Source organism: Muntiacus reevesi, chromosome 1 (assembly GCF_963930625.1).
Source record: "Muntiacus reevesi chromosome 1, mMunRee1.1, whole genome shotgun sequence".
Lineage (NCBI taxonomy): Eukaryota > Metazoa > Chordata > Mammalia > Artiodactyla > Cervidae > Muntiacus > Muntiacus reevesi.
In genome coordinates this window covers 216,503,607-216,527,268 of record NC_089249.1, presented here as the reverse complement: position 1 = coordinate 216,527,268, position 23,662 = coordinate 216,503,607, and the positions used below count along the sequence as shown (strand labels likewise).

The window sequence follows — 23,662 nt, the reverse complement described above, 5'->3', positions numbered from 1 at the left end:
CACTAGCTGCACAGCATAGCCCCCTCAAAAAAAATCAACTAACTTTCAAAAGTTTATTCATACAAGCAAAGCCACTGAAGCTGTTCTGTAGCTGTCAACACAGTTTCTGATTTTCGAAGAGCATTTTCTTCAGCTACAAAGGGCAGTAGCTAAAATCTCAGAAATGGCAACTACACTTCAGTTTAAAAAAGAAATCTCAGAAACAATGTGAGAGAACATGGCATAGTTTAGAAAAGCGGTACTTTAAATGTAACTTAGTCTCATCACTTTTTAAATGATGGAAGAAACAGAAATAATACAGATAGATGTTGGACAGGTACCTGGCTAATTACACAGTACCTATATGTTTGACCCTAAAGGAAATCAACCCTGAATATTCACTGGAAGGACTGATGCTGAAGCTCTAATACTTCCACGTGATGCAAACAGCCAACTCACTGGAAAAGACCCTGATGCTGTGAAAGATTGAGGGCTAGAGGAGAAGGGGATGACACAGGATGAGATGGCTGGATGGCATCACCAACTCAATAGACATGAGTCTGAGCAAATTCTGGGAGATGGTGAAGGACAAGGAAGCCTGGCGTGCTGCAATGCACGGGGTTGCAAAGAGTCAGACATGAATGAGCAACTGAAGAAGAACAAATACATTTGAATGCTATACAGAAATTTTCTGGTGCTTCTCTGGTGGCTCAGTGGTAAAGAATACTTCTGCCAATGCAGGAGACGGGTTCAATCCCTGATGTGAAAAGATTCCACATGCCATGGGACAACTAAGCCCATGTACCGTAACTACTGAGCCTGTGCTCTAGAGCCCACATGCTGCAACCACTGAAGCCCGTGCAGTCTAGGGCCTGTTTCACAACAAGAAAAGCCATCACAATGAGGAGCCCGTGCAGCACAACTAAAGAGTGACCCCAATTCTCTGTATCCAGAGAAAAGCCTATGTACCAAGGAAGACCCAGGACAGCCAAAATTAATTAATAAATTTAAAAAACACTCAATCTCTGAAGTCAAACTTACAAAGTTATAAAGGGCCTAACACATAATTACAACTCAAAAGCAGCTGGTACAATATTATTCACTGTGTTTCTTTGCAAAGGTATTACTTCAATTACTTTAAGAATTAATATGGCAGGAAGGCAATGCAACCCACTCCAGTACTCTTGCCTGGCAAATCCCATGGGAGGAGCCTGGTAGGTTGCAGTCCATGGGGTCGCTAAGAGTCGAGCACGACTGAGCAGCTTCACTTCCATGCATTGGAGAAGGAAATGGCAACCCACTCCAGTGCTCTTGCCTGGAGAATCCCAGAGACGGGGGAGCCGGTGGGCTGCCGTCTATGGGGTCGAACAGAGTCGGACACGACTGAAGCGACTTAGCACAGGCACTTAACCTCCATTTAACATTATGTTTAGAGAAATATTTCAAATTCAAAATAACTGACCTAAGAATATTTAAATAGTAACACAATTCCGATGCTATTATATAATTTACATAGTATTATAACTTATTAAGATTCCCTGGTAGCTCAGCTGGTAAAGACTCTGCCTGCAATGTGGGAGACCTGGGTTTGATCCCTGGGTTGGGAAGATCCCCCGGAGAAGGGAAAGGATACCCACTCCAATATTCTGGCCTGGAGAATTCCATGGACTGTGTAGTCGAACATGACTTTCACTTTCTAGAACTTATTAAAACCTCTCTGAGGGATGAACTACTGCCACAGAGACTGTGAAAGACAGAGGGACCAAAGGACTTGTCCATGACTGTGAGGTAAGTAGGGTAACAAGATAAACAGCTATACTATTCTGTGCATTTGTGATTCACCAATACTTTGGCCACCTGATGCGAAGAGCTGACTCATTTGAAAAGACCCTGATGCTGGGATTGAGGGCAGAAGGAGATGACAGAGGATGAGATAGTTGGATGGCATCACCGACTCAATGGACGTGGGTTTGGGTGAACTCCGGGAGTTGGTGATGGACAGGGAGGCCTGGCGTGCTGTGTTTCATGGGGTCGCAAAGAGTCAGACACGACTGAGCAACTGAAATGAACTGAACTTACACTGACTAAAAAATTTAAAGTCTTAATCCTTCATATACATTTGCTTATAATTAATGAGGAATTACATACACTGCCAGTCAGCGTAACAGAAATGTATGGGCTTAATTCCTGCTATGCTCTTAAACCATCTGTGAGACTCTGAAGAGTTACTTTACCTCTTTGAGTTGGCAGTTTGTTTCTTTGCCTGTGAAAGTAGGATAATAATGCCTCCAATTTTGTAGGAGGCTGAACAACTTTAATACTATTTTTAATCCAGTACAAGAAATCAAAAATAAATGATAGCTATTTTTAGTCAGTGATTACAATTCTTCTACCTAATGAGAATTGTGATTTCCTTTCCCAGTATCAACCCAGAACTGCAAAGGAAATGTTCAACTCTAGAACAGAAAGTGAAATAATACTACTTTAAGCATCTGCTTTACTCCCACCTTGCTCACAGCTACATAGTCAAATAAATGTTCGTGTGTATTCTAGTTGTCAAAGCTCTTCTAACATCCATTATATCATTTGAATCTCAAAAACAACCAGGTGAGGTAGGCAGCACAGTTTTTATTATCCCATATTTACAGCAGACAAGGAAAGAGAAACAAAGAGTGACCTTGTCAGAAGTGTAGAGAGCTTTAACAAAAGGTGGGGATAAGAAGTCAGCATCTTCTGATCCCTACTTCACCATACCAATCACAGAACAAAGGAGTGAACTGGAGCCTTAAGTCTCCTCCCACCAGTCCTCTCTGCACTGCAGATGGGAGTCAGAGCGAGGTCCATTAACTTTCACTGAGAAGAAAAAGAGATCTGAGACCCAGGTAGCAAAAAAAAAAATCTAGCGAAGAGTAGTCAGATAAACGACTTCTAGCAGCATTACAATTTTAACCTACAGCAAGCTGAGGCAAAAGACTAAATATTATTGTGTACAACTTAATTGTTACTGAGTAAGAAGTGACCTCTTACTTATTGGCTAAATATCAGGAACAACAGATCAAAGAGAAAGTCATTGACAATAGATCAAAGAGAAGCACTGAAGTCTTGGAAAAGGACAGCAGAAAAGCAGGGAATTGGTACACTGAAAGCTGGAAAGCAGAGCAGCTGCTAGTCAGTCATGGAAACAGGTGTACTGAGGACCACGGGGTAATTAGGGCTGAGGCTAGGAGACTATAGTGGACACCCCGCCCGGATGTAGCATGCAGCTGCTCACAAAGGGCAGCCTGCTCAAGAGGTAGAACAGGAACATGCAGGCCAAGGCATTCCTGCTTAGCCCAGACCTTTGGCTTTATGCCATAAAAATTCTCAAACCCACAATAAAACAGGTTTGATAACAGCGCAGAAGACAGGTCTGAAAGCGTGCAGCCCTCTACAACCCCAAAAGGCTAGAACGAGAGAGGAGAGCTATGCTCTCTGGCCTGATGCAAGAAAAGAAATTGCTGTGTGCCATTATGCCTGTATGTTATATTGGAACTGAATGATTTAAACATTAGTTTGGAGATATCCTTGAACTCTTAATTTGGAGAATTTCATAACACTGACCAGAAGCATTTTTGTTACAATAGAAAACTTAATGCCAAAACATTACAACATAAATCAACTTTATTTTGCAGTCTTTCTGTCCACAAATTTTTCTTTCGCTGTTTGAGAAGCTATTATGTCCCCACAATTCCCATTCATCATTATACCATGTAACTGTTGGGTATGACCTGGGGCTTATTTTCCCTCTGACTTCTGCTTTAATCTATGTCTTTTAGAGATTTGTTTCTGAGTGCCAGAAGAAGCAGATCAATGGTTCTCAACCCTAGTCAGACACTCACACCCACCCACAGGCCTGGAGACTCTGACTCAATATATACAAAGTGAGGTTTTTGGCATCTAGTTGTTTTTAGATCCATAGGTGATTCTGATGAACAGCCAAGGTTGAAAACAAATCATATAGCTAGCTAGTATTTTATTGTAATTATAGGCCTGAGTGAGTTTGTTCTGGTGGGGGAGAAGAGGTAAGAAAAATTTTAAAAAGAGGTATTCTGACACAAGCAAGAGGTAACTGACTATATACATTTCCAATGTAAAGTCACACAGGAAAAAGGAAGCATTTTTCTGATACCCCAAGTAGTAGAAAACGAAAATGTATATTCTTTCTATTTTAAACCTCATAGTGACAATGAGGCAGATATCAATTACTATCTCTCTGTTTTAGGTGTAGAATCTGAGGCTCAGAAACAGGAAGTGAGCTGGTCAAATGCCAAACAGAGCCACGTCCTCTTTTCACTATACCACAACACAGAAAAACAAATAAAAACATCAGCCCTTAGTATCCGTAACTATACTCAACCTCAACACAATTAGTGACCTTACCCTCTCATTCAGTAAGGGGATTCTGCTCATAAACTCTCACCAGGCAACGTTGCTCACAACACCTTTACATTATAATTCAACTAACAGAAGATGCCTCAATCTCTTCAAAAAAGACATTTGTTCTCACTGTACTTCTTTATCTGAGTCAAAATTAATCAATACTGTTAAGAGACAAGTCATTAACGGTTAGTACTAAACTTGTATCAGCTCAAGTTTAAAACAAAGATGCCCTCAGAAAACTCAGTAAAACAACGTGTATAGCCTTCTGCAATTTAAAAAAAAAGAGCAAATTTTACTCAATCTAACTTTATATGTCCTCGTGTACCTTAAAAAAAAAAAAAAAGCAATGCTTTTTGCCATACCTAAGTGATTTCCTCAAGATAACAAGAAGACTAGATAGAATATGTGGCCATCTATTCAAGTTTCTTTTTCCTAAGGCTATGTCTTTCCAATCTTAATACTCTACACCACCAGCCCTTTCATACAATGGAGAGGCCCAGGATGCAAGAATTTTGGTACAAGCTGTAAAGATCTACAAACCTCATATCTTGATTATTTTGAAGCAAATCCCCAGATATATTTTCCTTCATGATACTTCAGTATATATCTCTAAAGGAACGTTTAATTAACATTTATTATCTATTAATAGACTATTCTAAACAACAGAAATAGTTTCAAGACAGCCCAAACACAGGTGGACTGGCTTCCTTCCCCCTTGCCCTCCTCCACATGTGACACCAAATTTTTTCCCCCTGAAACAACATATTTTACATTTACTGGTTTAGGTGATCTCTCCCTCTGGACTTCTCAAAATCCTTCTGCTGAAACTCCATCCAAAAAGTAGTTTCAATTGTGTTCCTCAGAGAGTGTATCTTGAAGAGTCCCTCAGGGTCTGCCCAAGAGAGGAAGAAGAAAATATGCCTTTTCTCCATCCCAAATTAAAGCAGCTTCATCTTTTTTCTGTTCTATACTGCTGTTCTAGATGAGATTCCATTTCAAACATATGATATTGATTATATGAGGAAATTTTTTAAAATGACATAAATTAACTTATTTACAAAACAGATTCAGACAGAGTCTTACATAACAAATTTATGGTTATGGGGGTTGGGGGACAGATCAACAGGAACTTTGAAATTCACATGTAAACACTACTATATTTAAAAAAACAGGGAACTTTCTGGCTGTCCAGTGGTTAGGACTCTGTGCTCTCATTGTGGGGGACCCAGGGTTCAAACCCTGGTGTGGGAACTAAGATATCCCTCAAGCTGTGTGATGCAGCCAAAAGAAAAAAGAAAACAGATAACCAACAAGGAGTTACTGTATAGCACAAGGAACTCTGCTCAGCACTCTGTAATAGTCTGGATGAGCTGAATCACAACACTGTTAATCTACTGTACCCCAACACAAAATAAAAATTCTAAAAAAAACCTAGCTATTAAAATATTTTTACACTAAAAATAGTAACAGTGTGCGCCACCATTATTTTTTAAAAAATGGGGTGAATAGTATATGCATTTGCTTACATAGGTATAAAATATCTCAAAGGATAACACATAAGAACTGATAAACTGATTTACCAGGGACAGAAACTGGCTGATTTAAATACTTTTCACTAGAAACCTTTTACAGCATATAAGGTTGTAAAATGCCATTTTCAAGCAGGAAACAAAAAAGAATGGCTCTAAAATCTCAGCTGAAACAAACAATGTATTCAGAAGGCGTCATGAGACAGAGCGAGTATCTGGGCGTTGGTATAGTTTCCTCTCACCACAGTCAATGTGAGTACACAACCCATCTCTGAATTAAAAAAGAAAGGAAGTCTGTAAGGCAGATCCTCAGGATGCCCAGGATTCAATCATAAGCTCACAGACTTTGCACACTTACTAAATAACTGTAGTTCCTTTTAGCCTTTGCTCAAGCTGGTTCCTCTGCCTAAAATGGTCTTTCAGTTCCTTTCTCCCCTATAAAAAGAATGAAATAATGCTATCTGCAGTAACATGAAAGGACCCAGAGATTATCTTACTAGTGAAGCCAAAAAAATAATCATAACATGTACATGTGGGATCTAAAAAGCTGATACAAATGAACTTATTTACAAAACAGAAACAGACTCAGACACAGAAAACAAATTTATGGTTACCAAAGAGGAAATAGAAGTGGAGATAAATTAGGAGTTTGGAATTAAAATATACACACTACTATGTCTAAAATAACCAACAAGGACCTGTTGTACAGCACATGGAACCATGTTGTAATAACCTCTAATGGAAAAGTATCTAAAAAAAGAATACATATATAACTGAGTCACTCTGCTGTACACATTAAACTAACACAACAGTGTAACCATATTTCAATAAAAAACTTTTTAAAAAAGCTACTAACACATTCAAAGAAAAAAGAAAATTCATTTCTCCCACTCTCACCACTACCCTCCCAATTCCTTTTATGTCCCAGTTAATTCTTTCTTAATCTTTGGATTCCCAGTCTCCACATTCTTAGGGAAAACTCCCTAAGCAAGCACCAAAGTGTATCAAGTCTTCTGGGATGCAAGCTCCAAGTTCCCTGTACTTTTCCTCTCCCCCTCCCCTTTTCTTTCTTGGGGGGTGGGGGGGGTTGCCCCAGGAGGGGGGTTGCACAGTGTGGCTTCTAGGATCTTAGTTCCTGGACTAAGGATCAAACCCAGGCCCCTGGGAGTGACAGCACAGAGTCTGAACCACTGGACTGCCAGGGAATTCCCTACTTCTCTTCCTAATCCTCAGTTTAACTGTAGTTACGTTAAGTATCGTGGAGTATCCAGTTTAATGTTAGCCTTCCCCACAGTACTCAAAGGAGGGTCACTATATTCCCAGTACTTAAAACAGTGTCTGGCATAATGTTAATGCTCAATATTTGTTGAATAATGAATGAATAAATGAAAGATAAAAAAATAACTCAATGAGATAGTGTAAAGTTTGTATCTTCCATTTCACTCCCTGCAACATAAAGCAGCTTTAAGTCCTACTTACATGTAAATGGGAAAACAACAGCTGCATGCACAGAAGTGCAAAGTACCTGCTAAAGTGTCACACTCATTTAAAAGCCACAGCCAACGGGCATTTTCTCCTCTGGCTGCCAGTAGTCTACTTGGAATATTCCAGAAATTTACTAGTCTCCTTCAGTGGTATATGGTTTGATTCCCACCAGCAGAAGAAATAAAAATACAAAGAGCTGTTGAGAAAAGAAAGCTACAGCATGTGCTGAAAGGACCCTGATACAAACAGGAATGAACCAGAAAACAAGTTTCACAGTTTATCCATATAGATTCTCAATGCTAAACCTGTTGGATTTAGGAAAATGGTGTATCTGAAGTTTCTGGTGAACAAACAGGCTCAAACACCAACTCAAATGATGAAAAGCCCACAGGTCTTAAATCTACCGAAGTTAAGTAAATATGCTGAGGTTATATCGGTGACCCACATAACTTGAAAATCCAATGTTTGTGGATCAGTATTTGAATCATTAAAGAAAAACTTTGATCCTTTAGAAACTGGGACCAACTTGAATTCTACATTTGGAGGAAAAAACACTTCTGAAAACCTTCAACCATGTACCAAGATCTTTTACATGTAATAAAATGGAATCATAAAAAATGCTAATAGGTGGGGTATTAACCTCCATTTACTACTGAGAAACCCAAAACAGAAAATTTCCAATGGGACATAATTAATTGCTGAGCTCAATTCTGACTGATTCCCAAAGTCTGGGTATCTACCATCTTGCTCTCTGCAAAGTCTGGGCCTGGAGTCTGAACTAAGATCTAGAGTTAAAAGAAAAACCTGAGCATATCACCAGAGGGGGAAACCAACTTTTTTTTTTTTTTAACTTTTCTAAATTATTATAAACTCTTCCAACACAATCCTTTTAGATTCATACAGTACTAATCAGGAAAAGTAATGACAAAACCTATTTTAAACATTTCAGGTAAAATGTAGACACAGTATTCAGAATTTGCAATCATAAAATCTAAAAGAACAATTTAGTTTTTAACACTTCAATTTCGAAATACTGTTTGAAGACACTAAAATGAAGAAAAGGTAGAATTTTCTAATTTGAATGTTTCACATCACAAATAAGCTTCACTGTAAAATGCAGACAGGATGTATCACTTGCCATTCTAGAGATATTTTTAGAGTTTTACCTTGTGTATTATTAAGTGACATATATCCTTTTCCATGTGGTTTAAATAATATACTATACATATCATAGACAAAGCTTTAACATTATTTGCCCTTCCAAGAATAACCTCTGAATAAGACTTTTAAAATACTATTTATTACTTTCAATAACGTAAATGCAATTCAAGTTATCTTTCTACTGACCACGGAAAATTAACCCTCGTCTTTTGTGATCACATAGTTGATAACACAGCCCCAAAACAAAATCAATGAAGTAATAAATATGTATAATCTACACTTTGGTGAGTTAAAAGATGGTAACAGTTTTGGCCAGTAGTACTTTGAATGTATAGTAATTTCCTAAAACTGATTCAGTCTCTGGCAAGTCCCTACTTATTTTAATTTACATCTCTAAAATACCCATCTAGGTTTAAACTCTTTCCTCTCTGAGGATCAAGAATGAGAAATGACTTAGATATTTCTCTAACAGAATATTCATTCTTTCCTCCTAAAAATATTTGTTGCTTACCTACTTATAAGAAACTGTAGCATGACTCAAAGATACAAAATAAAGACAACACAATCCCAAACTTGAAGTTGTAAGTTTACTGGGGGGATACAGGACAGAACAATAATCAAAATGTATATGAAAAATGCTGTAACAGTATTACAGGAACACAGAACTTTTTATCCACCTTTCTGAAAACCAAGGAAGAGTAATAAGAGAGTAAGAAGAAATGCTAACCAAGTAACAATATGAGTATCAGACTACCTATAAACATCTTTCCCATTAACCAGAAAAGTTATATTTGTAGTTAATTTAACTAATGAATTAGTTTTAATTCATTAAAACTTAAAATATGAGATGTGTTTATGAACAATATTTAGACATAACACACCAGAATTTGTAAACAAGTATGGTCCTTACAAGACCATTTAGAATAGTTCTCAGGATTACTTACAGAGGAGAGTGATAACTTTTTCTGTTAACATCCAAACAGTAAATATTTCATACAATCTTTTTCCCAATCACTCAACTCTTCCAATATAGCACAAAGGTAGCCACAGACAACACATAAAAGACCCATGTTTCAACAGAACTTTTTGGTCACTGAAATTTTAATTTTGTATCATTTTAACATGTTACATAATATTTTCTTTTTTACTTGATCCCATTCAAAAACAAAAAACTATTCTTGGCTGGTGGGCTGTTACAAACACAGGTGGTAAACAGATTTATCTGTAGTTTATAAAAAAACTACTACTAACAAGTCAACTCTACATACCACATGATAAAACTTTTTCATGTTAATTACAAATTACATGCAGAACCTAAACTACTATCCATCAGTTTAACTTCTTCACCAGATTCCATCCTTACTTGATTTTCCCTAATAAAAGCAAGGTCTGGGGGACTTGTCCAGTGGTCCAGTGGTTAAGACTCCCCACTTCCACTGCAGGGGGTACAGGTTTGATCCCTGGTCAGGGAACTAGGATCCCACATGCTGTGAGGTGTTGCCAAAAAGAGAAAAACAAGCCCAACAATGATTACAAAAAATAAACTCCCAAAATACTTTGCACAAAGGCTGTAACAGTCAAATGTGTCTCGAAGACATCAGAAGAAATGAAGGAATAGGCAACTTTAAAGGCCAGTCCCTCCACAAAAAGAACAACTCAACAGGGGAAAGAAAAACTACCACAACTACAGAACCATTATGAGCAATGAAAAAGGTCTGCAACAGTCAAGCAAAAGATTAATCAAGAAAAAGGGCGAGGCTGCCAGCTTTTTGTACTCAGCACCTGTAGGACATCCAAGTAGACAACGGGTGCCCCGAAGGCTGGGATAGGTCTGGCCTTAGCAGCTGTGGGCTGTGTGGGAGTACGCACACGGAGGCTGGGCCAGGGTCCGAGCTGCTTCCATAGTTCCCACACTGCAGTTACTCCGGTCCTGGTACCAGACTTCACTGGATCTAAGCTGGTGGATACCCACCGGTAGTTTTGTAAACGCAGTGCCTGAGGGACACCAGGGCCGACAACCAGCATTCCCACGGCTGAACCAGGGATGAGGACAGTGCCAGCAGCCCTGTACTTGATGAGCTTACACACTAGGTTTCAGGCGACACCACAGAGCACACGCCCCAGTGACAGCTCCAGCAGAGGAAGACTCAATGGCTCCTCCACCAACGGGAATGCTCCACCCCATCTACCTCATACCCCGCTCAGAAACCGAGGGCTTCCACTCCTCCAACCATGGGCTTCCCTGATAGCTCAGCTGGTAAAGAATCCACTTGCAATGCAGGAGACCCTGGTCAATTCCTGGGTTGGGAAGATCTGCTGGAGAAGGGATAGGCTATCCACTCCAGTATTCCTGGGCTTCCTGTGGCTCAGATGGTAAAGAATCCGACTGCAATGCAGGAGACCAGGGTTTGATCCCTGGGTTGGGAAGATCCCCTGGAGAAGGGAAAGGCTACCCACTCCAGTGTTCTGCCCTGGAGAATTCCATGGACTGTATAGTCCAGGTGGTCACAAAGAGTAGGACACAACTGAGTGATTTTCACTCCTACAATTAAGGAGCAGACTCTGCCCATAACAGGGCTATGACAACCACAGAGCAAAGAGGTGGCCACACTCAACTTCCAGTGCAGGCTCTGGTCACAACACCAGGTACACCCCTTTATCAAGGGGATAAAAGTCAGCACACACTGAGGAAAGGGGTAGCAGGCATCCATACTAAAAACAGCCCTCACACCAAAACTGTTAAAACTTGGAGACTACAAGGGATGCTCCCACATAAAAAGATCCCTCTAAGACCACAGCAGAAAACTGTTTTTCCTAAACTCATAGAGTAAGAAATATAAGTAAAATAGAAAAGCAAAGTAACCACTACCAATTAAAAGATCAAGAGAATTCCCCTGAAAGAACAAACCATGAAACAAATCTCGTCAGTTTAAGACACCAAGTTCAAAAAGGAGGCAATGAATACAATCAAGGAATTAAGAAAGGCTATCAATAGAAATGTGGACTACTGTAAAAAGAAACTAGACACTAGAAAGGGAAGCCAAGAAAAATTAGGAGACTCATTTGCTGAGACAAAACCCAAGCTACAGGCAATAAATAGCAGACTGAATAATGCAGAAGAATGAATATGTGATCTGGAAGACAGAATAATGGAAATTATCCAATCAGAATAGGAGGCAGAAAGTCAAATGGAAAAAAGAAAACTGAAAGCAATACAAGAAACCTATGGGATATATATAGTATTTATGTGGCAGATATATATATATATAATATAGTGTGCCAATCCACACATAATTGGGATTCCAGAAAGAGAAGAAACAAATTAAAAATGTATTTGAAGAAATTACAGCTAAACATTTCGCAAACCTCACAAACGAAACAGATAATCCAGGTAAGGAAGCATAGCGGGTCCCAAACAAGTTGAATCCAAAACAGACCTTTACCAAGACATATTATAATTAAAACAACAAAAGTTAAAGAGTATGGATTCTCCAAGGCAGCAACAGGAAAACAAAAGTTAACTGCAAGAGAAACCCTGTAAGGCTATCAGCTGATTCTCTACAGAAATGCTGCAGGCCAGAAGTGGCAAGACACAACCAAGGTACTGACAGGGAGAAATCTGCAGCCTACAATACTCTACCCAGCAAGATTATCATTTAGAATATAGGGAGAGAGAAAGAATTTCTCACACAAGCAAAAACTGAAAGAATACAAGACTAAACCTATTCTAAAAGAAATACTGAAGTTTTCTCTAAATAAAAAAAGGAAAAAAATCAAGCAGCTATAATAAAGAGAAAATCACAATTCTCAAGTAAATAACTTAAAAAAGCCAGTATACAAATTAAAAGAAAAAATAAATTTTTCTGAAAGTTACAACCATATGAACAACAACAAAAGAACAGCAAAAGAATAAACACAAAGATGTAAAAGAGGACATCAAAATCATAAAATGCGGAGAGTAAAAAAAACCACAGATTTTTTTTTTAGGAGTGTGTTTGAGCCTATATGACTATTAGTCTAAAGCAAAGAAACATCATGGTAATGGGTTAACATACTTGAAACCACAAATCAAAAACATACAACAGACTCACAAAAAAACCAAAAAGAGAACACAAGCATAACACAAAGAAAAGCATCAAACCACAAAAGGAAAAAGGAAATAACAAAAAAGAAATACGAACTCAAAAGTAAAGCAAGGATTAAAACGGCAATAAAAACATCTCTATCAATAATCACTTTAAATGTCAATGAACTAAATGCTCCAATCAAAAGACATGGAGTAGGGAAAAGTGGTCCAGTGGCTGGGACTCTGCCAAGGGCGCAAGTTTGATCCCTGGTCAGGGAACTAAGGTCCCACAAGCCACTTAGTGCAGCCAGAAAAAGGAGAGAGAGAGAGACCCAGTTTAGGGCAAAGGAAACACACAGACGCAAAGGGAGGGGATGGAAAAAAATGGAATGCATGAAAACAAAGCAGGGGTGGCGATATTCATATCAGATAAAACAAAGGCCTAAAGAAAATGATAGAAGGATAACACAAGGAGAGGGAATTACACCCATCAGCATGCGCCCCATACAGGAGCACCCAAACACGCTAAACAGTGACAGAGAGAGAGAGAGAGACTGGTGGGAATACAATACTAGGATACTTTAATGCCCCACTTATATCAATGGATGGAGCTTCTAGACAGAAAATCAGTAAGGCAACAGAGATCCTAAATGCGACAACAGAACAGTTAGACTTACTTGAAATTTCCAGGAAATTACATCCAAAGGAAAAAAAAAAAACCCACCAGAACACACATTCTTATCAAGTACATATTGAACATTCTCTACAGCACAAAACAAGCCTCAACAAATCTAAGAATACAGATATTATTTCAAGCATCTTTCTGACCACAATGGCATAAAGAGTATAAATCAATCACAGAAAAAGAGGAAAAAAAAAAAGATTACATGGAGACTAACCAACATATTCCTATAAAACTAATGGGTCAACAATGAAATCAAACAGAAAATTTTAAAAATACTTTGAGACAAATGAAAATGAAAACACAGCAACACAATATCTATGGGATGTAGCAAAAGCAGTTCTTAGAGATAAGTTCACAGAAATATAGGCCTTCCTCAAAAAACAAGAAAAATATCAAATAACGTAAGCTACCATCTAAAAGAATCAGAAAAAAGAACGAAACAAAACCTAAAAGTCGATAGAAAGAGATAATAAAGATCAGGTAAGAAATAAAAGAGATTTTTAAAACAATGGGGGGGGGGGGATAAAAATCAATGAAGCCAATAGCTAGTTCTTTGAAAGAGTAAACAAAATTGACAAACCTCTAGCCAGGCTCACCGAGAAAGGACCCAAATGAACAAAATAAGAAATGAAAAAAGAAAAATAACAATTGATACTGAAGAAATGCAAAAGGTCGTAAGAGAACACTATGAACAATTACATGTGAAAAAAATTCAACAACCTGTAAGTTTCTAGAAACATACAACCCACCAAAACTGAATCAAGAAGATGCACGTAATTTAAACAGACCAATCACTATAAGTGAAATAGAATCAGTAATTCTAAAAAAATTTGAAAACCTCTCTACAAACACCAGCACAGAATCAGATGGCTTTCACAGTTCAATTCTACCAAACATACAAAGAACTTATACCAATTCTTCTCAAACCTCTTACAAAAGGCTCAAGAGGGAAAACTCCCAGACAGTCTATGAGGCCACCATAACCCTGATACGAAAACTAGACAAAGACACTACCAAAAAAGAAATGCACAGGCCAATATCTTTGATGAATATTAATGCACAATTCTCAGTAAAATACTAGCAAACTGAATCTAACAACACCTTAAAAAGATCATACACCATGGACTTCCGATTCAAGATGGCAGAGTAGAAGGACATGTGCTCATCTCCTCCTGTGAAAACACCAAAATTGCAAAACTGCAACTAGCTCCTCCTCAACGGCAGGATGCTGGAACCCACCAAAATAGATACCCCTCAGCCAAAGACAAAGATGATGCCACAGTGAGATTGTAGGAGGGGCACAATAACGGTAAAATCAAATCCCATACCCGCCGGATGGGTGACGCACAAACGGGAGAACAGTAATGGCAAAGTTCTCCTACTGCTGTGAAGGTTCTGAACCCCACATCAGACTTCCCAACCTGGGGATTCGACAAAGACACTGGGAACTTCAAAGCCAGATCCATGGCTTTGAAAGACAGCAGGATCTGATTATAGGTCTTCCACAGGACTGGGGGAAACAGAGACTCCAGTCTTGGAGTGCACCAACGAGGTCTTTTGCACACCAAGACCCAGAGGAAAGGAGCAGTGACCCCACAAGAGACTGAACCAAAAACACCTGCTAGTGCTGGAGGGTCTCCTGTGGAGTGTGGGTCAGAGGGGCTCACCACAGGGACAGGGACACTGGCAGCACTAGGCCAGGAAGGTCCCCCTTGGCATAAACCCTCTTGGAGTTCACCAGTTAATCCTACCATAGAGCCTAGGGCCCAGTTGCCTCAGGCCAAACAACTATCAGGGAGGGAGTGCAACCCCACACATCAGCAGATAATGGGATTAAAGCTTTACTGAGCAAGGTTCTGCCCACCAGAGTTTTTCCCATCACCCATCCCTCCATCAGGAAGCTTACACAAGTCTCTTAGCCTTATCCATCAGAAGGCAAACAGAAGAAGCAAGAAGCAGTCCCACAGAAAAAAATATATTTTTGTTTCTGTTACAGAAAATTAGACTACAGAAAACTAATCATGATGAAAAACAGAAAGTTACATCCCAGAGGAAGGGACAAGATATAACTCCAGAAAAATAACTAAATGGAGATAGGCAACCTTCCAGAAAAAGAATTCAGAATAAAGATAGTGAAGATGATCCAGGATGTTGGGAAAACAATGGAGAAGAAATGATTACCAAAGACCTAGAAGAACTAAAGAACAAACAAACAGAGATGAATAATACACTAGAAGGAAACCACAGCAGAATAACTGAGGCAAAAGAATGGATAAATGACCTGGAGGACAGAATGGTGGAAATCACTGCCACCAAACAGAATGTAGAAAAAAGAATGAAGAGAAATGAAGACAACCTAAGAAACCTCTGGAGCAACATTAAATGTATGAACATTCACATTATAGGGGTCCCAGGAGGAGAAGAGAGACAGAAAGAACCTGAGAAAATATTTGAAGAGATAAGAGCTGAAAACTTTCCTAACATGGGAAAGGAAACAGTGAACCAAGTCCAGGAAGCAGAGTCCTGGGAAGGATAAACCCAAGGAGGAACACACCGAGACACATAGCAATCAAACTGACAAAAATTAAAGACAAAGATAAAACCAAGAATACTCTACCCAGCAACACTCTTCTTCAGATTTGATGGAGAAATCAAAAGCTTTCCAGACAATCAAAAATTAAGAGAATTCAGCACCACCAAACCAGCTTTACAATAAATACTAAAAGAGCTTCTCTAGGCAGGAAACACAAGAGAAGGAAAAGACCTACAGAAAATAAACCCAAAACAATTTTAAGAAAACAGTAACAGATCATACATATCAATAATGAACTTAAATGTAAATAGGTTAAATGCACCAATCGAAAGACACAGACTGGCTGGGCAGATAAAAACACATACATGTGTGTACTTCCACTTACCACATCGCTCTGCTTGACTCTCCCTGGCCCCCCGCCATCAAGTTGTATGTAATTATTTTATATTGTTATTATTTTATATTGTTAAGTTAATCATGTTCCCATTATGTCTTGCAATTGTAATTATCTTTTATTTTTGTCTGGCTATTGATTGTGAAAACTGATGAACATCTTTTACTATTGTGACTGTGTAACTATTACTCACTTAATACTACTGTATCATGATTGGTCTGGTGTGTATCGTGTCTGACTCTTGCGACGCCATGGGCTGGAGCCCTCCAGGCTCCTCTGTCCAGAGGATTTTCCAGGCAAGAATACTGGAGTGGGTTGCCATTTCCTTCTCCAGGGGATCTTCCTGACACAAGGGTTGAACACAGGTCTTCTGCATTGCAGAGATTCTTTACTAACTGATCTACAGACCCCACACAGTGTATCATAATTGGTCAACAGAAAAATTATAGAATTCTCTATCACCAAAACTACCATTTAATAGAAAAACCTGTAATCACTTTATAAAATTCAGATGCATATCAGAATTATCTTCCAATTTCTGAAAACTACAAATGCCCAGGTATGGCTTTTTTCCCTCCAGAGCTCCAGATATGTTTCTAATGGGCAGTCATATTTAAAAACAACTGGACTATATGATGATCTTTTATTACTTTTATCTAGTTTGTTTCACTCTATTTCATACTCAGTGTTTCCATTTCACTTAGTTTGTATTTTTCAATTTCTCCATCTTTTTCTTTTTTGATATTCTTTCTCAAGCCTTTATCAGTGTAGTAGAAAAGCTTTTGCATAATATACATAAATAAAATGTATAATATATAAATTTTAGAAAACAACTTTTGCCTAAAAAAGTTATGACATTTTGATTCCACCTATTTGACTTATTATGAATATAATATTAGATTTCTAATTAAAAAAAACAGATATGTAACAAGCAACAAAGGCTTACTGTGTAGCACAGGGAATTGTAATATCTTGCAATAGCCTATAATAGAAAATTTCAAAAATAATATATGTGTATAACTGAATCACCCTGCTGTGCACCTGAAACACTGTAAGTCAACTATACTTCAATAAAATAATATGTATTAAGAAATAAACTAAAAGAAAAAAATAAAAGGCTGCAAAATTAAAAAAAAGATCATACACCATGATGAAGCTGGATTCATCTCAAGGTCACAAGGATGGTTCAACATATACCAATCAGTAAATGTTACACATCACATCAACAAAAGAAAAAACAAAAACCATTTCAACATCATTTCAACAGATGCAGAGAAAGCATGACAAAATTCAACTTTCATTCATGATAAAAACTCTTACAAAAGTGGGACTAGTGGGCATATTAGGTTGGTGCAAAAGTAACTGAGGTTTTGTATTGCTGAACTTTGCTGTTTGATATTGGAATACACTCAAATAAATGTGGTTATGTTATATATCACTTTAGTGCACATTTCTCATCTTATATTTTTTGCTAATGACATATTATTTGCTATTTATTTTAGATTAGGGAAACGATGTTAGACAAAAGGCAAATTCAAGCAATTTTCTTATTCTAGTTTAAAATGGGCCAGAAAGCAGCTGAGACAACTCGCAACATCAACAATGCATCTGGCCCAGGAACTACTAACATACAATGCACTGGTGTGGTGGTTCAAGAAGGTTTTGCAAAGGAGACAACTGGAAGTTGACAATGACCAGTTGAAAGAATCATCGAAGCTGATCCTCTTATAACTACACAAGAAGTTGACAAAGAACTCAATGTTGACCATTCTGTGGTCATTCAGTATTTGAAGCAAACTGGAAAAGTGAAAAACCTCAATAAATAAGTGCCTCGTGAGCTGACTGAAAAAAAAAAAAAAAATCGTCGTTTTGAAATGTCATCTTCTCTTATTGTATGCAACAACAACAAATCATTCATTTCTCAATCAGCTTGTGACATACAACAAAAAGTGGATTTTATATGCAACTTGGAGACGACCAGCTTTGTGGCTGGACTGAGAAGAGGCTCCAAAGCCTTCCCAAAGCCAAAAACTTCCACCAAAAAAAGGTCATGGTCATTGCTTGGTGGTCTGCTGCCTCTCTGATCGACTACAGCTTTCTAAATCCCGGCGAAACATTGCATCTGAGAAGTGCACTCAGCAAATTGAGATGCACCAAAAACTGACACTCAAGCAGTGGGCACTGGTCAACAATATGGGCCCAACTCTTCTTCACAAGAACACCTGACCGCACAGCACATAACCAATGCTTTGAAAGGTGAATGAATTGGGTTACAAAGTTTTGTCTCATCCACCATAATCACCTGACCTCTTGCCAACCGACTACCACTTCCTGAAGTATCTCGGCAACTTTTTGCAGGGAAAATGCTTCCACCAACTATCAGGCGGCAGAAGATGCTTTCCAAGAGTTCACTGAATCCCAAAGCACAAATTGTTAGGCTACAGGGATAAACAAACATATTTCTCTTAACATCTTACCTTAATGTAGCACATCGTCTATGTGCTCAGTTGCTCACTCTTCTCCAACCCTTTGTTCCATGGACTGTAGCCCACCAGGCTCCTCTGCCGATGGAATTTTCCATGCAAGAATACTGGAGTGGATTGCCATTTCCTATGCCAACTATTGATGAGCCAATACTGCATTATTATTAAGTAGTTACATTAGAGGTTATACTAGAATTTACTCTTTGTATTATACATTATGTGGGATTTTACAGTTTATGATAAGGTACATATGGATTCTTTGTCTTTTCCACTCAATTTTTCTGTAAACCTAAAACTGCTCAAAAAAATAAAACCTAATAATTGTTTAAAAGGGCTAAGAAAGTGGGGAGCAGTAAGTTTACTCTGAAAATTGCAACAAAAAATGTAAACAAAAAATGAAAAGTTATAAACTATAAAGTAAAATTTCTCCCTTGGAAATTTTCACGTATGAATAAAAATCACTCCCAAACACCAAAAAAATAAAGAACTTTTTTCTTGTTGGCAAAAATGCACTGATTGTAATGGTTCCTATTTTGATTAATAAAGATGTGTTTGAGCCTAGTTATGATTGGAGAAGGAAATGGCAACTCACTCTAGTACTCTTGCCTGGAAAACTCCATGGACGGAGGAGCCTGGTAGGACTATAGTCCATGCGGTCACAAAGAGTCGGACATGACTGAGTGACTTCACTTTCACTTCTTTTCATGATTTAAAATTCATGGTTCAAAACTGCAATTACTTTTTCACCAACCTAATATCTCAACATAATAAAATAAAATAATGCCATTTTATTTATCAACAAAATAAAAGTCATTTATTTATGCCAAACCCACAGACAAGACAATACTCAGAGAAAAACTGAAAGCCTTCCTGTGAAAATCTGGAACAAGACAAGGATGCCCACTCTCAACACTTGTATTTAACATAGTGTTGGAAGTCCCAGCCACAACAATCAGACAAGAAAAAGAAGTAAAAAGTTTGCAAATTGGAAGGGAAGAGGTAAAACTGTCATTATATATAGATGACATAATACTATATATACTATTACAGAAAACATGAAAGACTCAACACAAAAACTACTAGAACTAATAAATGAATTCAGCAAGGTATCAGGCTATAAGATTAACACACAAAAGTCAGTCGCATTTCTTTACACTAACAATGAAATATCAGAAAGGGAATGTAAAAAAAAAAATCCCCTTTTAAATTGCATCCAAAAATATTCTTAAGAATAAACCTAACCAAGGAGGTAACTGAAAACTACAAAATATTAATGAAACTGAAGATAATCCAAAGAAATGGTAAGACATCCCATTCTACTAGATTGGAAGAACACTGTTAAAATGGCCATACCACCAAAGGTATATACAGATTTGATGTGGTCCCTATCAAATTACCCGTGACATTTTTCAAAGAAATAGAATAATCTTAAAATTTATATGGAACCATTAAAGACCCAGAAATGCCAAAGCAATCCTGAGGAAAAAGAACAAAGCAAGAGGCGTCACCCTCCCAGACTTCGGATGATAATACTATAAAGTGAAAAAGCTCAGTCGGGTCAGACTCTTGTCACCCCATGGACTGTAGCCCACCAGGCTCCTCTGTCCATGGAATTTCCCAGGCAAGAATACTGGAGTGGGTTGCTATTTCTTTCTCCATAAAGCTAATCAACAGCATGGTATAAGAACAAAAACAGACATACTGATTAATGGAACAGAATAAAGAGCCCAGAAGTTATACCCACATACCTACAATCAATCTTCAACAAAGAGACAAGAATACACAATGGGAAAAGACAGGAGTCTCTTCCAGCAAGTGGTGTTGGAAAAGTTGGGCAGCCCCATGCAAATGAAGTCAGAAAACACCCTCACACCATCCACAAAAATAAACTCTAAATGGCTTAAAGACTTAAATACAAGACATGACACCATAAAACTCTTAGAAGAAAACAAAAGCAAAACATTTTCTCTGACATAAATCAATCAATGTTTTCTTAGGTCAGTCTCCCAAAGCAATAAAAATAAAAGCAAAAATAAACAAAAGGGGCCTAACCAAACTTACAAGCTTTTGTATAGCAAAGAAAACCATAAACAAAACAAAAAGATAACCCACAAACTGGGAGAAAAGATTTGCAAATGATGTGACTGACAAGGACTTAATTTCCAAAATATACAAACAGTTCATACAACTCAATAACAACAAAAAAACAACCTAATCAAAAAATGGGCTGAAGACCTAAATAGTTATTTCTCCAAACACATACAAATGGTCAACAGACACATGAAAAGATGCTCAACATTGCTAGTTATCAGAGAAATGCAAATCAAAACTACAATGAGGTACCATGTCACACCAGTCAGAACGGCCAACATTAAAAAGTCTACAAATAGCAGAAGGAAATGGCAACCCACTCCAGTGTTCTTGCCTGGAGAATCCCATGGATGGAGGAGCCTGGTAGGCTACAGTCCATGGGGTCGCAAAGAGTCGGACACAACTAAGCAACTTCACTGTGTCCTTTGAGCACTATAGTTTTATTCATAGAAGTCTTATATGATCTTGTTAAATAAATTCCAGGATACTTTATTTAAAAAAAAAAAAAAAGTCTACAAATAACAAATGCTGGAAAGGGTGTGGAGAAAAGCGAACCCTTGTATACTGCTGGTGTGAATATAAACTGGTACAGCTACTATGTTAAACAGTATGGAGATTTCTCAAAAAACTAAAAATAGAGCTGCCGTATGATCCAGCATTCCCACTCCTGGGCATATATCCACAGAAAAGTTCAATTAGAAAACATATATGCAACCCTATGTTCATAGAAGCATTATTTACAACAGCAAACCCACGGAAATGACCTAAATGTCCATCAATAGAAGAATGGACAAAGGTGCAGGCTACATATACAATGGAATTCTTAGCTATAAAAAAGAAAGAAACAATGCCATTTACAGCAATATGGATGGACCTAGATATTATCATACAAAGTAAAATAGATAGGAAAGAGAACAACAAATACCATATGGTATCACCTACATGTGGAATCTAAAATATGACACAAATGAACTTATCTATGCAAGAGAAACAGACTCCTAGACAGCAGCAGACTTGTGGTCGCAGAGGGGAGAGGAGGTATGGCTTGGGAATTTGGGACGAGCAGACACAAACTATCATAGAGAGAATGGATAAACAACAAGGTCCTATCGTACAGCACAAGGAACCATATTCAATATCCTGTAATAAACCATAACAGAAAAGAATACATACATGTATATTCAAGAGTATACACATGTACATGTAATTGAATCAATTGGTTGTACAGTAGAAATTAACACAATAATGCTAACTGCCCAAGCAATATGTCTGCCTTCAATATGAGTTCAGGTGGATGGGCACTCCCCAATATTTCTGCCACCAGTTTTTATGACCCCCCCGGCACCCCTGCCTCCCCAAGAGACCCTCCAAGACTAGCAGGATCAATTACAGAAGTGAAGTTAACAGGGCCCAGAGAGAAAGCAATTAGTTATTATTTAAAGGGTAGAGATGTTGGGGATGATCAAAGTTTTCACTCCAGTTAACAGTGATGGTTACAGAGCAATATGGATGTAATTAACACCACCAAATTGCATACTCATATATGGAAAAATAATAAATACTTCCACAACAACAAAAAAGGGTAACCATCCAAAAAAATTCAATGTAACACACCATATTAATACAACAAAGGAGAGAATTCCCTGGCAGTCCTATGGTCAGGACTCAGTGCTCTCACTGCCCATGGTCAGGACTCAGTGCTCTCACTGCTGAGGTCCCAAGTTCAATCCCTGGGCAGGGAACTAAGACCCCATAAGCTGCCAAGAATGGCCAAAAGAGGAAAACTGAGCAAAGAAAAGAACACACAGTTACCATTACATATACACAGAAAAACCATCTAACAAAATCTAACACCCTTTCATGATTAAAAAAAAAAAAAAAAAAAAAAAACTGAACTAAGAATAGAAGGGAATTTCCTTAACTTAATTCAGGATATTTATGAGAAACCCACGTTTCACATTATATTCCATAGCAAATGAAAAACTAAAAGCTTTTCCCTTAAGATCAGGAAGACGACCAAAATATTTTCACAACTGCTTTTAACATTGTGTACTGTAAGTTCTGGCCTGGGTAATAAAGCAAGAAAAGAAAAAAAGGACATCTAAATGAGAACGGCAGAAGTAAAACTACCTCTATTGCAGATGACATAATCCTATACACAGAAAATCCCTTATAATTCACACACACAACAGAAACACACATACGGGCACAAAGAATACTAGTGCTAATAAATTCAGCAAAGTTGCAGGATGTAACATTACCTCAACTATTACTTTTCTTTCTATACAGGAGTAATGAACATTTAAAATAAGAAACCGGAAAAAATTTCACTTTACAATAGCATCCAAAGAATAACAGTGAAAGACTTGTACACTGAAAACTACAAGAGGCTGCTGAAAAGAAATTAAAGATCTTTATGAAAAGACATCAATGTTCATTGATCAGAATTTTTAATTTTGTTACTATGGCAATACTCTCCAAAGTAATCCACATATTCTATTCACTCCCTATGAAAATTCCAAAGGACATTTTTGGAGAAATGGACAAGCCAATTCTCTAATTCACACAGAACTGTAAGTAAACAAAATAGCCGAAATAATATTGGAAAAGATAAAGAAACAGAAGGACTCACCCATCCTGAATTCAAAACTTACTACAAAGCTAAAGCAATCAAAGCAGTATGATTCTAGTGTAAGAGCAGAAATACAGATCAAAGGAATAAAATTTAGAGTCCAGAAATAAACTCTCACAGCATCTTCAGTAGACTTGACAGTGGCTCCAACACCATTAAATGGAGAAGGAACAGTCTCTTCTATATGCAACAATGGCCCTGCAAC

General features: G+C 37.9%; 1 protein-coding gene across 6 annotated transcripts in view; it reads right to left on the bottom strand.

The window, feature by feature from the left end:
• NSD1 (nuclear receptor binding SET domain protein 1) overlaps positions 1 to 23,662 on the bottom strand; it is a 144,549-nt gene that overhangs the window by 95,770 nt on the left and 25,117 nt on the right. Inside the window, exon 2 of one of the 6 annotated variants that reach the window (XM_065918263.1) lies at positions 5,170 to 5,290. The exons of the other annotated variants lie outside the window; for them this stretch is intronic. The gene's annotated coding sequence lies outside the window, so the exon portion shown is untranslated. The remainder of the gene's footprint in view (positions 1 to 5,169; positions 5,291 to 23,662) is intronic. 6 annotated transcript variants of the gene reach the window in all.